The following is an 18,850-nucleotide window of genomic DNA, read 5'->3' on the forward strand; positions in this document are numbered from 1 at the left end:
CAATGCTTATTAATACTGCTGCTGTTACTAGTGCTGCTATTTCTTCTGTTGGTACTGGCACTTTAAAAACAGGATCAGATCAATTGCAGAAAGGGTAACAATGAAAATATGGCTGAATAACACCTTTTAAAAGGCCCTAAAACAATGAAAATATGGCTGAATAACACCTTTTAAAAGGCCCTAAAATCACTTTCAATTCACATTATCAATTCTTGCCATAGTTTGGTCTTCTTTTTAAAAAAATCCTGTATTTCAGATATAGTGAATCACTCAGAGCCTACTGAATACCAAATAAATAGATGATAAGGTGCTATCAAATTTTTAAAAGAAATTGCCATTTTTAAAAGGGGGGGAAAGGGCTCACATCACTATATATGTTTTGAATAATTAAATAGCCTATTTTCTAAAACAAAATATTAGTACCACCCAAATGGTCATTTATAAAGTTATGAGCATACCTAAGAGATACTACCATGCTCTTAGTAGTAAGCCAACTGAAGCATCATTCTTAATTTTTGTCCACAGCAGCATTTTAGACATAAGTAGCCATGGTACAAAACCAGGGGTGTCTACAGAGTATGGTAAAAAATGTCAAGATGTCCAGGAAAAGAACCTTTTCTGCTGTGTTTTCCAGTTTTTCATGCCCCTCATGTGATGTGTTTAAAAACACAGGTAGACCATGAACAACATTGCTGTGGCTCTCATCCTGTCTTTATTCACCAAACCCTGCAGACACCTGCAGAAACCCCTACTATATAAGGTAAGAAAAAAATGAGTAAAGTGATGCCCCTTCTGAAATGATCCCAAAGATCAATTTCAAATTGTATATATATATGGATCTTTGGTTGTTCGGGTTTTCTCCCGCGTAAGATTCGAAGTATCTAGGCAACGTTTCGATGAAGTCTCATTCATCATCTTCAGGCTTCTGTCTTCGGCTCTTGCTTCTCAGAGTGATGTGAGATTGCAGCTGCTTCTTCCTTTTAACTGCTAGTGGGGGTGGGACTTGATTGGGTGGGGGCTTGGCTGTGTTCTGATTGGGTGGGGGTGTGTGGCCACACGGGAAAGAAAAACTGAACAACTTCCTCACACACCTCAACAGCCTACACCCCAAAATACAATTCACCATGGAAACAGAAGCCAACAATCAACTTCCCTTCCTAGATGTCTTGGTATACAAAAGATCCAATGGCTCCCTAGGACACACCATCTACCAGAAGAAAACACATACAAACCGCTATCTACATGCACTCTCACACCACCACCCAGCACAGATCAATTCCGTAGCCAAGACACTCATCTCCAGAACAAAATGCTTAGCCGATGAACAACACCAAAAAACCGAACTACACACTCTCACCAACGTACTTACAGCCAATGGATTCCAAAGAAAGAAGATTACCCACCTAATCCAAAAAGAAACCCCAACCAAAATCCAAGACAGAGAACAAGAAAACGGCAAAGCCCTCCTCCCATATATAAAAGGCACTACAGACAAAATCAGCAAGATCCTCCAAAAACACAACATTAAAACAGCATTCTGCACAAACAGAAAAATATCCACCATCCTAAGAAACCCCAAAGACAAAATCGAATTAGAAAACCAAGGAGTATACGAAATCCCCTGCACTGCCTGCCCTACCACATACATTGGACAAACTAACAGAAGAATAAGTGCACGCATTGAAGAACATAAGAACTCAATCAAAAAAGAAGAAACGACCTCTTCCCTGGTCCAACACCTCAAAGCCACAGGACATGAAATTGACTTTAAAAATACCAGAACTATCGCCAAAACCGAACACTTCAACAGCAGAATAATCAGAGAAGCCATAGAGATAGAAAAACGCCCACACAGCATGAACAAACGAGTTGACACCTCCCGCCTTCCAGCCATTTGGAAACCCGCCCTCATGAACAGACGAGTACCTAACATGAAGAATGACACCAGACCTACACCCATGAGAGCCACACAAGATGCCACCACCACACTTCCATGTAGAAAACAGACTCACACCCACTCAGAAGATGAGACACGACCATGGACCAGAAGCCGCACTGCAGCTGCATCACTACCCACTTCAAACCCCTCTGAGCCATACATGAAGCAAACCGACACCCACTATGAAGATGCAACACGACCACGAACTCGAAGCCAAACAGCAAGATCACAGCTCACCAACTCGAATCCCCCAGCAACTAAGACTAACCTGAGCACAACCAAGCCCCCACCTGAACAGAACACGCCTCCAACCAATCAGAACACGGCCAACCCCCCCAACCAATCAGAACACAGCCAAACCCCCTACCAATGAGAACACACCCCCACCCAATCAGAACACAGCCAAGCCCCCACCCAATCAAGTCACACCCCCACTGGCAGTTAAAAGGAAGAAGCAGCTGCAATCTCACATCACTCTGAGAAGCAAGAGCCGAAGACAGAAGCCTGAAGATGATGAATGAGACTTCATCGAAACGTTGCCTAGATACTTGAATCTTACGCGGAGAAAACCCGAACAACCAAAGATCCACATACAAATACCCGAGAACCTCAGAAAAAATATATATATATATATATATATATATATATATATATATATATATATATATATATATATATATACATACATACATATACATGCATACATACATACATACATACACACACACACACACACACACACACACCCATATACCCATATATATATACATATTTTTTTCTTAAGTTTTCATGGGTACTTACATGTATGGTATTCAGCTTTGTTTGGGTATTTTCCCACGTCATTATAGTTGTCCTTTTAAAGTTGTAGCAACGTTTCAGCAGAATCTCATCTGCCATCATCAGGCTTCTGTATTGTGTTCATCTGTGAGTCAGACTTTTGTCTGTCTGACTCACAGATGAACACAATACAGTCAGCTTTGTTTGGGTATTTTCCCACGTCATTATAGTTGTGCTTTTAAAGTTGTAGCAATGTTTCGGCAGAATCTCATCTGCCATATATATATAAGTTTGTGTGCGTGTGTGCGTGTGTGCATGTGTGTGTGTGTGTTCCAGCATAACTGTGGAACGCCTTGAGCAATTTCAACCAAACTTGGTACACAGATGACTTACCCTCTGGAAACAAGTACTGTGGGGTAACACTCCCTGGGGAGGAGTGCGCCTTAAAATGGCTTCTACTGTACAGCACAGTGGACTTGCCATGGTAATGGCTTCACAGTATTCCACAAAGGAGCTTCCTCTCAGCCCTCCAAGGAAACGTCAGGTGATTGGCCAAATGAAATCAAACGCTACAAAAATGAAACACCAAGCATAGCCAAAAAAAAACTCCTGAAGAGAGAAATAGAAGACTTGCGACACTGCAAGACTTTGAGATAGTACAACAGCATGAGTCCTAACTACAGGATTTTCCTGTCTAATACAGGATTAGGATAAATAAATACCAGGGCAATTCCAGGTCATTGGCTCGTATTAAAATGAAGGGCCTATTTCCACCATCCTGTTGCGTTGGCATCATGGTGCTCATGGATGTGCTGACAGACATGCTCTTGGAAGCATCAGCAATGCAGAGAAGCATGTAAAGCATCAGCTGGGCTCCAGAATAATTGTCTGGTTCTTGACTATAGCAATGAAGCATGGTTACATAGGTGAATTTGAGATCACTGATGATCACAGATCGGGCAAAACTGTTGTTAATCTCACAGACAGGCTTAACAAGGATGGTGTGATCAGTCCTAGATTCAATGTCCATCCAAAAGGCTTAGAAAAGTGGTATAACAACTTGCTGCCTTCATATCAGTTTGTGATGATCCTATCCAGAGGTGGTATTCAGCAGGTTCTGATCAATTCTGGAGAACTGGTAGTGGAACTTTTGAGAACTGTCAAATACCACCTCTGACTGGAGATTTTACATTATCCTTCCTCTGCCATGCCCACAGAACTGGTAGTAAAAAAGATTTGAAACCCACCAGTGATCCTATCATCTGGATCATGAGGAAGCAAAAAAAAAAACACACAGAGGGAAAAATTCTGGGTTTATTTTTCTAAACTAGTAAAAAAAAACCTTGTTTGCCTGTTTCCCTTTAACACACCAAACTTCAGCATCTAATTTCATAAGAGCTTTCTGGGATTGCCCTTGTATTCTTTCTTCTTTCAAGTGAGCTATAGTTGACCTGAAGAAATATAAGAGCTAAGAATCTAAGAAATAAATAAACCACATAGAAGCATTTAAGTCATAATTAATACTAGGAATTCTGCTTCCAAATCAAACTAGTAAAACTAGAACAAGTAAAAGACTAAAACTATGTTTAGGAAGAAAGGAGACATAGAGCTGGCAAAAAATAGAGCACATTCAGTTTTTGCAATGCCCCTGGTGGAGACTGACCCTGAGGGAGAGGAGAAACAGCCGACAGGGAGTGGAAGTGTGGCTCCAGAGGTTGTGGAGGGGGTTGGGGAAGGGTAGAGGCCAGTTGAGCAGTCAGAGGAGGACCCAGGCCCATCCTCTATCCATCCTAGGGCACGCAGGGAGGAGAGGATGTGGTCTACTCTGGAGGAGAGGGCCTTGATCTTCTTCATGGGCTGCAGCTGTGACAACTGAATAAGAGTATGGACCTGCATACTGGCAAACACTGGAAACAAAGCATGTAAATATCTCTGAGTTTGGCATCCTTCCCAGTGTGTGTTATCTGTGGACATCTTCCAGCCCTTATCTTGCCTGGTTTGTGTTGCTTTTTTCCTTCTTCATGTAACTGTGTGGGAGTTTTTTTGTCTTCCGTCAAAGATATTCTGAGCTTGGAAGCAAAGTGAAGGAATAAAAGGATCTTCACCTGTTTTCTGTGACTGTGTTTGTTTTGTATCCCACCCCAGGTAATCACAGTTTTTCCGGTTTACAGACAAGGTCCCTGATCAGTCTACAATTGCACTGTTCACCAGGAAAAGAAAGAATTATTGATCAGATTCATCAATCATGTTAAGCTATAATGTGATGCATGTGGCTTTGGCTTTATGATGCTGTTATGCCTTATTCCACAAACTTTGATTAAGCAAAATATAGCTTAGTACAACGTGTGCACCCAGCATTACTGGGATAACATAATAAAATCAAGACAAACAACTCCTATAATGAGTTAGCATAGTGTTATGCATACAATATGAATCCCGTCCATATCTTTCAATTTTAAGTTTGTGTAGTGCAGTTGGGGGATAAACAAAATATTTAACTTTTAATTGGTTTGAGCCTGACATAGGCTGTTTCCTGATAGAATCTCTATACATTTATTCAAAATTTTATATATATATGATTTGTCCAAAGTAAAATTTTGAATAAATGTATCGAAATTATACCATGAAATACCTATGTCTGTTTTATATCTGTTTTATGCATGATTTCATCAGGAATGACTTATCCAATGTAAAATTTTGAATATATATATATATATTCCCACGTCATTGTAGTTGTGCTTTTAAAATTGTAGCACTGTAAAAGTCTGACTCACAAACCAACACAATACAGAAGCCTGATGATGCCAGATGAGATTCTGCCAAAATGTTGCTACAACTTTAAAAGCACAACTATAATGACATGGGAAAATACCCGAACAAAGCTGAATACCATACATGTAAGTACCCACGAAAACTTAAGAAAAAATATCTATCTATCTATCTATCTATCTATCTATCTATCTATCTATCTATCTATATCTATATCTATATCTATCTATCCATCCATCCATCCATCCCTATCTCTATCTCTATCTCTATCTCTATCTCTATCTCTATCTCTATCTCTATCTCTATCTCTATCTCTATCTCTATCTCTATCCATCCCATCCATCCATCTATCTATCTATCTATCTATCTATCTATCTATCTATCTATCTATCTATCTGTGTGTGTTTTCTGAGGTTTTCGCAGGTATTTGTATGTGGATCTTTGGTTATTCGGGTTTTCTCCCACGTAAAATTGGAAGTACTTCGAATTTTATGCAGGACAAAACCCAAATAACCAAAGATCCATATATAGATAGATAGATAGATAGATAGATAGATAGATAGATAGATAGATAGATAGATATAGATATAGATATAGATATAGATATAGATATAGATATAGATATAGATATAGATGATATAGATATAGATATAGATATAGATAGATATTCGTAGATTTTCACAGGTACAGGTATGTAGGTCTAGGTGTGTTCAGGTCTTTTCCCGTGTAAGATTAAGAGTATCTTGGTGATGTTTCGGCAAATTCCCATTCGCCATCCTCAGGCTGGTGCTTTCGGCTTCGTGCCAGTGCAAGATGTGTGTGATCGGAGCTGCCGTCTCTCTATAAATACTGGTGGGGGGGGGGCTGGTGTGCTGGGCTGGTTGGCTGTGCTGCTGCCTCTTGATTGGTTGATGGAGTTGATGTTGGTATAATGGGCTGTGTGATGGCCTTGGGAGTTTTGTTGTGGAGATATCCTGGATCTTGTGCTGTAATCTCCTGGGTCGTTTGTTTTGTAGTGATCTTTTTTTCATTAGCCTCTCGTGTTTTAGCAGCTTGGGTAATGGGTTGTGTGATGGGCTTGCGAGTCCTTTTGTTGTGGTATCCTGGGTCCTGCGTTGTAATCTCCTGGGTCATTTGTGTTTTGATCTCTTTTCCATTAGCCTCCTGTATAGTAACGGCTTGGGCAGTGGGTTGTGTAATGACCTTGTGAGATTTATTGCTGTGGTATCCTTGGTCTTGTGCTGTGATATCCTGGGTCATTTGCTGTGTTGCAACTCAAGAACTCAAGAAGTTGCACTCACTTGCCTTCTTCAGGCTGGTGCTTTCGGCTTTGTGCTTGTGCAAGCAAAGCATGGTTGGAGCTGCCGACTCCCTATATATATATATATACTGGTGGGGAGGTTGGCTGTGTTGTCATTTCTTGATTGGTTGATGGAGTTGATGTTTGCAGATTGGCTGGCTTTTTCGTAAGAACATGAGGTATTGGCTGTGTGTCTATCAGCCTCTTTTGTTGTAACGACACATGAAAATCTATGAAAACATATATATTATATGTGTGTGTGTGTGTGTGTGTGTGTGTGTGTGTTTTCGTAGATTTTCACGGGTACAGGAATGCAGGACTTGGCGTGTTCAGGTCTTTTCCCATGTAAGATTGAGATTATCTTGGCGACCTTTCGATAAGGTCCCACTCACCATCTTCAGGCTGGTGTTTTTGGCTTTGTGCTTGTGCGAGCAAAGCATGATCTGAGCTGCCGTCTCTCTGTAAATACCCCCAAACCAAGCAAACGGACACATGCCATGAACATATAGCCAGGCCTCAAACTCGGAGCCAAACCAAAACCTGGAAAGTCATATCACAGACAGGATATCACATCACAGAACTCAGGAGGTTACACCACAAAACCTCAGGATGTTACAACACAGCCAACGACCCAGGAGATTACAGCACAAGACCCAGGATGTCAAAACAATAGAACTCAGAAGGTCATCACACAGCCCATTACCCAGGTCGCTACAACACAGGAGGCTGATAGACACATAGCCAATACCTCAGCCACACATGTTCTTATGAAAAAGCCAGCCAATCTTCAAACATCAACTCCATCAACCAATCAAGAAATGACAACACAGCCAACCTCCACACCAGTATTTCTAGAGAGACAGCAGCTCAGATCACACTTTGCTTGCACAAGCATGAAGTCGAAAGCACCAGCCTGAAGATGGCAAGTAGGACCTCATTGAAATGTCGCCAAAATACGTAATCTTACATGGGAAAAGACCCGAACACGCCAAGACCTGCATATATATATTTGTTTTCTTATTAAATTAAAATTAAAATATGAGATAGAAAGGGAGAAATGGTGAAAATTCCCTTGCTATTTTGTGTTCCCCTCCAATCCCAGGAGCTTGGTTGTTTTCTTATAAACATTTCAAAGTAGGTAACATCGTCAGTGCTAGTAAGGAGTGAGGTTTTCTGTCATTTTATATTCTCGTGGCTTGCCCTGTCGGTGTTGTGGGAGGCATTGACTTAAAGTGTAAAAGGTAATAGCCTAGCCATTATATAACAATCCCACCAGCATTATTGTCTGATGTCAATTATGTTTAATTATCTCTGCACATCAGGATTTTAGTAGATGTGCCAAGCCTCACACCACATGCAAAATTAAGCAGGGATGGATTGTGGATTGGATCACTACCTAGTAAATTCTAACAAAATAGAGAAATCTGATGATCTCAGCAACAGCCATACTGCTGTATATGAACAAGACAAGAACAACTCTGGATTTTCTCTTCTGTGGTCTTGAGTTGCTGAAGACAGATGTGGTGATACGGCAAATACAGAATCCAACTCCTGAAGCTTTTTCCCCCTCTGAAACCAGATAAATAGTGCAAAAATAGAATATAGCTACATTATAAAAAGAACAAGCCATAGAAGAAGTGATAGGTTGAATATATATGCACATGGAGGAATAGTAAGCCTTGTAAATTGACATCACTTCATTTCCAGTGGCTGGAGAGATCTGTTCCACAGCAGTACCTCAATACAGAAAACTGAAGTGTTCCATCTCATTCACTCACTTAAGCAAGATGGGCTGCTTTATTCTGCTAGGCTTCAATGTTGCTTCAATATTATTTTTGTGCATGCAGAAAAAACTCCTGAACACCACTTTTATCACATAGCTGCTCAAAATATCACTGAACAGAGATGGATCAAAGGGAATCTTTATTACAAGTTCAATTAAAGCAAAGTACCTTTAGGATTTCCAGATAGCCCAGGGGATAGATTCTTTGTTATCTGTTGCCATTAAAATATTTTTATGTTTTTCTCTCACATCATTCATACCTGTTATTTTAAAAAAAACTTGGTATCTCTACTCATTTGACCTATATCATATGCAAAAAGAAATTCTGTTCTTATTTGCTCAGAAATGAATTCCTTTTGTTCCCTTATTCCCTGATAAGTGTGCAAAGCAATGCAGCCTCTGCTAGTCACTTACCTAAAATAGTCAAACATTATTCTACACAAAATGCCTGCTTTGTCTTTATCATTCCTGTTTCTTAGCTCTGGTCGTCCTGGTGCTGCTAACTGTTGTTTGAGGCTTATCTCATTCTGCAAAGGGCTATGTAAATGTATGACATACAGTAATTACTTTACACTCACGACTTGGCCTTGTGAGATTTTGTTCAGCTAGGCCAAGTCATTATGTGAGATGAATAAATAAAATATTATTTGAATTTCCATTACTACAATAGTAAAGGCAGATACTGGGCAAGCCAGATTTGAAGTTAGCCAAGTAAATGCGCGTAATCTGAAATTTCAGGATTCATAATATCATACTTCAGCATTAATCTGGATGAGAACTGGTAAAGGAGAAAATAAGTGAGAAAATCAAACAAAAGCAGGATGTTTTTATTAATAAAATTAAAGAAGAAATTGCTCCATTCTCTTGTGTTTTTAAGACAAGGAGAACAATACAAAGCATGTTTATATGGGAATAAGTATCTAATGTATAATTATCTGTGGGTGTGGGACATACACGTGTAGGTTCTAACCTATTTTCTGATCAATGACAGCGAAAATCTCTTTCTAGCAAAATGGACAAATATAATTGCCATGCACACAGAGAAATGTGTGTGATTGATACAAGCAAAATGAAAGCTGGAGAGGCTGGAATTATAATGAACCATAAAGATCTGGATGGAAGAAGGGGAAAAAGGCAGGAGATCATTTTTAATATGATTAATACTGCAGTAAAAAGGGGAAGAAAGAAAGGAAATGGAATTCTTTTCCCCGTCCATGTTACATATAACACTTTTCCCCCATGCAATTCTGCTTAGCAGGAAAAGCTTTCCAGCTGAGGGCTATGAAACAGTTATCACTGTTAGGTGATTAAGTTACTAATCCTTCAGGGAGAAGACATTTAGAGGCCCATATTAAAGGAGAGTGAGGCAAAATTACATTCCGTTTCAATTTAGTTTAGCAATTCTAGTGATTTAGTTAAATGAAAAGCAATTGTTCCAATTAATAGTATTGAATGTTATTCATCAAAAGTGTCAAAACAGCTGTGTTGGTGCATTAGTAACCTATTCTCTTGTCAGAGATATGGATAATTCCCCTGGACTGAAGCAGAGAAATGGCATCACATTTCAAAAAGGCTGCAGAACAACAGCAGAAAGAGATATTTGTTGCTCTTCAATTAAATTATTTGGCATAGTCTGAAAAGAATAAAAGACAAACCACTATTGCTAAGTGGAACATGCATTTTGTAGAGATATGTATCAACCTTCTTCAGCACAGTGCGCATCAGTTACAAAACCCATCATCTGCACTCAATAAATCCATGTCCCTATTTTTTCTGTAGTGATCAGTAAGTTTCCTTTTTAAAAAAATGAAGGTAATATCCCCTTCACATTAGAAGATATGTTAATCATTTTTAATCTTTAAGATGAAAGATAACTAAATGTATATAATATCTTTAAAAGGCTTCATTTATAGAAATCTTAATATGGAACTTCTATAATTGCTCCTATGGTTTATTTGCTCTTGCGCTGGGCAATAAAGTATGTATATGTGAATTCAAAATTCACAGTTATGCACTGTATAAAATATTTAAACTAGTCAATTTAAAGTTTCAGAGAATAAACTGATCTTGGCTCTGAAATGTGATATGCTGGACAATCTTATTCAACTTTTCTCAAAAATTATATTTTGTCCAATAGAGCTATTTAGAAATGCAATCACTCTGTTATTTCACTGATCTGAAAAGAGTAGCATTTTCCTTTTCCAGGGGAAAGCAAGTCCACATATTAACTTTCCTTATCAGAATTAATTCTCTCACTGCTAAAAGGAGAAAATGAGTGGTAACTATTCATTCTTGGTCCTCAGAATATTTAATCACCATCACAGAATGGAAAAACAGTAAAAATAAATTGTGTGATGTTACTTATCTTAAGAAGGCAACTGGCATTGCCAACTGGTATGATTTTGAAGGAAATAACGGGGGGGGGGGCGTAGAAAGTGGAAACTGTACAGTTAATCCAGATTCTGTTCTAACTACCTGGAAAAAAGTGAGGTGGCTGCAGTTCTGCATAATAAAATAAGCAAAGGCCAACTTACTTATGCAATTCTTTTTGTAATACCAGAACAGGAAACAGAAATTCAACAGATTTCTTAATCTGCAAATCTGAATGACTGTGTAAACCAACCACTTGACTAAATCAGTGCACTCATTGTCAACAATTATTACTTCTTTTACAAGAAATGAGACCTAGTTAGTTTCCTGACTTTGCAAAAAGTATACACAGGCTTGATAGACCAAACTTGGCAAGAAATTTCTTCCATGAAGATTCAGCTGGCAGTTATATGACTCTTGAGTTAATGCTTTGTGCCACATTCTTTTATATACAATGGACGCCTGACTCAAGTCAGATGTTTCAGGGGCTCTTCTCAGGGAATCAAACCATCAAAACGAGTAATTAAGGAGCAAAGAGGAAAAGTTCGGAAGTAACCTCTGAATACAATGGGGTAATAAAACACAATGGCGCTGATAGCCTGGGAATATGACACATTGGCACAAGATGGAGTCTTCTATTTTGGGAAACGGAGACTGGTCTGAACATGGCTGAGGGCATCCTGGAGCTCATTAATCTGTATGGGAATGACAGAGACAGGATGGAAGGTCTGAGAAGGCTTTCCTCCAGCCTTTTCCTTCCAGAACACTGGCCCTGCAGACACCACAGTTATCTCAACTCAATAAGGCTTTATTACATTTCCTCCCTGGCCTTATAATTGCTGTCTTTGTATGGGTGATACTATCATCACCTTCTTTTCCTTTCAAATTTCCATAGCCTTTAAATGAGAGCTACAAAGCCCCTGTCTGTTCTGAACTCCATTATTGTGGATTTCCCCCTGCCCCCTGAGTCAATCAACAATGCAAAAAAAAAAAGATTTGATGAATATGAAACACCCACAAGGTGAAGGACAGGAGATGGGCTTAGAATCCAGACCAAGATCTTTAGGAATCACTGGCCACTGCTTTTGACCATCCTGTAGATAAAAATATACAAGAGATTTGAAGAACAAAATTGTACTTTTCATGACTGCCCAAGCACCTTACTAAATAGCAATTCATAATCAGCAAGCTATGGTAAGATTATAAAAACCACAGAAGCTGCCTTATAGTGAGCAGGCTAACAATCCCACAGATCTGGTCTGGTTGCCATTGACTGGCAACAGCTGACTAAGATTTTTCCAGAAAAATAGCAAAGACTAGCTTGGGGTCTTTTATTTCCCTGATAAAATCTGTACTACTATGCTATGACATCTATTCCACATGAACACCATAATAATGAACAACAAATGTCTTGGGCAGAGGATTGGACTAGAAGAATTCCTAAATCCCTTCCAGCCCCAGGATTCTATGATCCAAAAGCAAACTGGATAAATTCGACATGTTCATCACACTGCAGGGGATTGACTATATGGAATGGCTGGGAGAATAAAATGGAAAGCAAGCAGCCATGTGACATCTAGAAAAGATAGTAAATGCATGTGAATGAAAAATGTGAATGGAAAGTAGGGCTGAAAGAAGGGTGGTTTACTCTGTTGTATGCTTCCTGGAGAACTGAATGGAAAGAAAAACATAAATAAATACCTCTTGCCCATTAGGATAGGTCATAGAGCTTCTGAATAGCACCTCTGTTAATTGCATCTATAAAATCCTGGAGCACAGTTTCACAGTCACTATGGCCCCATTTTACCTTCAATAACACAAATGTACAGTTGACCCCTCAATTTGGCAGAGCCTCAGGAAGCTGACTCTGCGTGCCACATAAGACAGGGAAAAAAGTCAACTATTTCATTTATTATTGAAGAAGGAAACACACTAGTAGAGTTTTTCAGGCTTAAGTGCCAAAATTAAATGAGCTGGCTTTGGGTACAATAATACTAAAATGGCAACACAGCGGGGGGTGGGGGGTGGGGGGAGAAAATGAATTTCCCTGAAAAAAGACTAAAGAAAGATTTGCTTAAAGCTTCCATATAGTAATTTATATATTTAAATATTTACCAGAATGGAACTAAAAAATACAATGCATCATACACAAGTGGGAAAGCGCATAATCAGGCGATCAGACTGTACTCCAGAGGCTAATTGCTGATGGGGGTGATTCAAATACACCTTCTCTCCTTTGTGTCCTTTTTTCTTTTACTAGTTCTTTTCCTTGAACTCACATTATGTATCTGATATTAACACAGTTGAGAAAGTCCAGAAATATTTCACAAGAAGAGTTCTCCACTCCTCTACTCGTTGCAGAATACCTTATGCCACCAGACTTGAAATTCTAGACCTAGAAAACCGAGAACTATGCCGCCTTTAGTCCGATCTAAGTATAGTATATAAAATCATACATTGCAATGTCCTACCTGTCAATGAATACTTCAGCTTCAACCATAACAACATAAGAGCAAACAATAGATACAAACTCAAAGTTAATTGGACCAAACTTGATTGCAGGAAAAACGACTTCAGCAACAGAGTGGTCAATGTCTGGAATACTCTACCTGACTCTGTGGTTTCTTCCCCAAACCCCCAAAACTTTAACCTTAGACTGTCTACTATTGACCTCACCCCTTTCCTAAGAGGTCTGTAGGGGGCGTGCATAAGCGCACCAACATGCCTACCATCCCTGTCCTATTGTTTCTTTTATTTTTTTAATTTTTCTTATATGTATCCATGTATTCATAACTAAGTTTTTCTTGTTTTCTTGTATTATATTGTAAGCAATTGACAAAAATAAATAAAAGAAAAAAGAAAAGAAAACTGACAGTTCTTCAACGCTCTGGTTTAATATAACTTTAACTAGAGGAGCATTTCTGTAAAATATGTCTGTCTCCTCCCCCTGAGCCTATGTGACTTGCTAGATTTTCAGAGCCCCTTTTCAGAGCTCATAATGGTAGTAGTTTAAGTACAGTGGCCCTACTGCAAAATTTCTGGGCAAACTGAGGCCTTTGCATTATTTACAATTGTTCTTTTAAGATTGTTTAAAATTCTGAAGTTTTGATGAGTTGTAGAGTATTGAGAATCATGTAGAACACATGTTATGTGGATTCTAATATTTTCTAGTTTCTATTTAAACATGGTAAGTGTTGTGACTCGGAGGTTTGAGCCTGCTCTGTCAGAAGACACAGGCTCGAGTGATGAGGAAGATTTGGCATTGAGGTCTGAGCCTGCTTTGCTGGGAGACACAGACGTGAGCCAGGAGGAAGAGGAGGATTTGGCTCTGAGGTTTGAGCCTGCTTTGCTGGAAGTTTCAGAATCATCTTCCTCCCCAGAATCTCCCTCCCTGGTTGTGCCTCAGGTGTTGGCAGATAATCAGGAGAGCGTGCCGGAGTCCTTGGCGGAGGATCAAACCGAGAAATGCTGGTCTGATGCAAGGCAAAGACGCAGGCAGTAACATGAAATACAACATAAAAGGAAATGTCAAATCGGGGACTGAGAAAAGAGACTGACACACCCCTCAAGGAATATAAGGGGGCGTGTTAGCTCTGAATCCCCGTTCGGGTCAACTTGTTTATTTGAGTTAGAAGTTTGAACAAATTATCTGTGCGACGTTTGCCTCTGATTTATGGTTCTGCTTGTTATCGGACTTGGCAGGCACCTCCTGGAAGACTGCCAAGGACTGCTTTAGCCAAAGGAAGTTAACTCTGTCGTTCCTGGCCCTGTCTGTTTATGTATTTTCCTTTGGAAACTTGGACTCTCACCTCGTGGCCACAGGTGAGACAGAACATTTTTGACCCGAACCTAAACACCATCTTCTGATCAAGATGGATAACCAACAGCAGCAGCAGCAGATTAATCAACTTCTGCATGATAACCAGGTTTTGCAGCAGCAAGTCACCCAGCTGGTTAACAAGCTTACATTGCTGCAAGCTCCTGCTGCTCCTCCTACCGCTCCCCATAGGAAATGCCCAGTAGCTGTGCCAGATAAATTCTCTGGACAGCCTGAAATGTTCCCAGCTTTCATGGGGCAGTGTCAATTATTTATGTCTCTGCGGCCAGAAGATTTCCCTGATGACCGGGCTCGGGTGGGGTTTGTTATCAGTCTTTTGTTGGGTTCGGCTGCTAGGTGGGCCACTCCTTTATTGGTGCAAAATAGTCCCTTACTAACTGACTATCAGGGCTTTTGGCACCATCTACGCTCGATGTATGAGGACCCCATAAAAGCTCAGACCACTGCCAGATGCTTAAAGGAACTTCGCCAGGGGAAACGCCCCTTGCAGGAGTTCATTTCAGAGTTTTGTCTGCTCTGCGTGGACTCTGTGTGGAATGAGGCAGCTCAAATGGACGCTTTCCAAGATGGTCTGGCAGAGGATATACAAGACGAGTTGGTGCACGTGGAGCTGGCCATGACCCTTGATGCTCTGGTGGTGCAATGTTTGTGCATTGACACCCGGCTTCAATGGCGCAAGACTAGATGTCCAGTTCTGGAGCAGCAATTCACTCCAAGACCGCAGCACCATAGGTGCTGTACAACCAGCACCACAGGTCTCCCACAGTGCTGTGGCCAGGGCCGAGGAGCCGATAGAGTTGGGTGCAGTCCAACCTCATTTGACAGCCCAAGAACATACTCGGAGACTTCAAGGAGGCTTATGCCTGTATTGTGGGGGGCCTGGGCATTTTGCGAATTCCTGTCCCAGTAAACAGCGGAGGGTGTGCAAGCCAGTGCCCAAATCTAACCTTGTACAGTCGGGAAACGGGGCAGGCCTGGCCTTGGGGAAACCCTAGGTCGGGCACGTCTTAACCAACTGCCCGAAGTAGCGGAGGTGAACTCTGGTCCCCCTTGACAATTACTTTTAGACACGCGGGTCTTCTTGCAGTCCTGGTTGGAGGGGATTCCTGCAATTGCATTGGTGGATTTGGGGGCTACAACCAATTTTATGGACCGGGCTTTTGCAACACATTTTGACATTCCCTTGGTTGCGGTGGAGCCTCCCATTAAGGTGGAAACGATTGATGGGCGGGAACTGGGGGCTGGGCCTATTCGTTTTGCTACTCAGCCATTATGCCTGGTCATTGGGGACCATGAGGAGGCGATTAGTTTTTACATCACATCGGACCTCCATCTCCCCTTGGTTCTCAGAATGGCCTGGCTACAGTTACACGATCCTTGGGTGGTGTGGGTGCAGAACGCCATTTCATTCCCGAGTCTCCAGTGTGTGGACCATCTAAGACACACCTGTGCTGGCCAGGACATCGCCGCCTCCACCGTCTCCATACCTCCTGAACTATATGACTTCTCCGATGTTTTTAGTGAGAAGGAGGTGGATCGGTTACCCCTGCATCGACCCTATGACTGTCCTGTGGACCTTCTGCCCAATGCCCCACTACCCAAGGGTCACCTGTATTCTATGTCTGAGCCCGAATTGGCCGCTCTTCATGATTTTTTGGAAAAGAACTTGGCCCGGGGGTTTATCCGGCCGTCGTTGTCTCCTCTTTCCATTCCCATCCTTTTTGTTAAAAAGAAGACAGGAGATTTGCATTTGTGTTGTGGCTACCGCCGGTTGAATGCCATTACGGTGAAGAATAGTTATCCCTTGCCACTCATTCCAGAGTTGATGGAGCGGTTGTGGGAGGCCACTATTTTCACCAAGCTCGATCTTCGAGGGGCCTACAACCTGGTGCGGATGCTCAAGGGGGACGAATGGAAGACGGCGTTTTGTACCGGATACGGCCACTTTGAATACGCCATGATGCCATTTGGGTTAACCAACACCCCCTCAGTCTTCCAGCATTTGATGAACGATATATTACGGGACATACTTGATTGGTTCGTGGTGGTGTACCTGGGTGACATTTTGATTTATTCTAGGTCCAGGGACAGCCACCTTCACCAAGTTCGCCAGGTATTACAATGTCTTCGGGAGCATAAACTCTATGCGAAGCTGGAGAAATGCCTCTTCTTCCAGACTTCAATAGAATTCTTGGGGCATATCATCTCTCCCGAAGGCATTGCCATGGACCCGCGGAAAGTAGAGGCTTTGTGTAGTTGGGAACCCCCTCACAGAGTGAAAGACATGCAACGTCTCTTGGGGTTCGCTAATTATTACAGGTCCTTCATCCCAGACTTTGCCAAGCTAATGGATCCCATCACCCAGCTCCTTCGCAAGAAGGTCCCGTTCCAGTGGGGGCCCCCGCAGCAACAGGCCTTTGAGGCCATCAAGAAGGCCTTCATTGCAGAACTGATCTTGAGGCATCCTGATCCCCATCGTCCATTTGTGGTAGAGACTGATGCATCCAACGTGGCTATTGGGGCGGTGTTGTTACAAGCCCCAGTGGATGGCACACCTCTTTTTCCATGCACATACCATTCACGGAAACTTACTACTTCCGAGCGCAACTATACAATCTGGGAAAAAGAGTTGCTGGCCATCAAGGCTGCGTTTGAGACCTGGCGACATCACCTTGAGGGGGCTCGGCACAAGGTGGAGGTTCGGACGGATCATCGTAATCTGGAGCACTTGACCACTGCTAGGAAGTTGAACCAACGACAGATCCATTGGTCGTTGTTCTTTGCCAGGTTCAACTTTTCAGTCACTTACATTCCCAGTGATCAAAATCAGAGAGCGGATGCCCTGTCCTGTAAACCTGAGTACCTTTGTCCCGAGGACCCTCTTCCTCCACGTACAGTGCTGCCACCGGAATCTTTGGCCGTTATCCAGGAACCGGTGTATTTGAGGGCTCGGGTATGAGAGGCACAGCGCTTAGACGCTTGGTCGCAGCAGAGAATGGGGGAAATTGGACCTGACTCCCCATGGACTCTGGAGGAGGGTTTACTACGACATCGGGGCCGGTTGTATGTGCCCACCAGGACACTTAGAGCCCTCATCATGACTCAATGTCATGAAAACCCAGCCGTTGGCCATTTGGGGTCCTTTAAAACCCTTCATCTGGTCACACTGACTTTTTGGTGGCCTCGAGTCCAGCATGACATCTTCACCTATGTTGCCTCCTGCGTACCGTGCCGTCAAGCAAAAGCTGTGTCGGGTGCACCTCCTGGTCTCCTCCAACCACTGCTGACTCCAGACTGACCATGGGGGGCAATCTCCATGGACTTTTTAACACACTTGCCCTCTTCATTGGGTTATACGACGGTACTTGTGGTGGTTGATATGCTAACCAAGATGGCCCACTTTATCCCCTGTCGGAAGTTACCATCAGCTAGTACTACTGCCCAGTTATTTCTGCAACATGTATTCCATTTACATGGCCTGCCAGACAGAGTAGTTTCGGATCGCGGTGTCCAGTTTACTGCTCAATTCTGGAAGAGCCTAATGACTGCATTACGCGTGCAGGTGTGCTTGGTGTTGGCGCACCATCCAGAGACCGATGGCAGGACTGAGAAAGTAATTGGCATCCTCGCCCAATATCTAAGATGTTTTGTCAACCATCAACGGAACAATTGGGTGACCTACCTCCCTTTGGCAGAGTTTGCCTTTAACAATTCCCAGCACACCTCCACTCACATGATGCCTTTTTATGCAAATGTGGGCTACCATCCAAGGTTTTTTCCCTTGTCGATCTTGGATTCCCCTGTTCCAGAAACACGAGACTTTTTATCTGAACTACATTCGGTGCACCAATTGATTTCACAACAATTGGAACAGGCTAAGGCGGACTACAAAAGATTCGCGGATCATTCACATCGGGTGACACCTCCGCTGGCTGTGGGAGAAAGGGTGTGGTTGTCCACGAAGCATCTCCGGGTCAATCGTCCAATTAAGAAATTGGACCATTGCTTCATCGATCCCTTCCCTATCGAGGAGGTCATCAATCCCGTTGCTTATCGGCTCACCCTACTGCACTC

At 42.0% G+C, this 18,850-nt stretch overlaps 1 pseudogene; it reads left to right on the forward strand.

The window, feature by feature from the left end:
* Positions 1-3,510: 3,510 nt before the first annotated feature.
* Positions 3,511-4,042, forward strand: LOC148126050 (small ribosomal subunit protein uS8-like; annotated as a pseudogene).
* Positions 4,043-18,850: the final 14,808 nt, after the last annotated feature.

Source organism: Pseudonaja textilis, chromosome 3 (genome assembly GCF_049901715.1).
Source record: "Pseudonaja textilis isolate UNSWEBS1 chromosome 3, rPseTex1.2, whole genome shotgun sequence".
NCBI classification, from domain to species: Eukaryota; Metazoa; Chordata; class Lepidosauria; order Squamata; family Elapidae; genus Pseudonaja; species Pseudonaja textilis.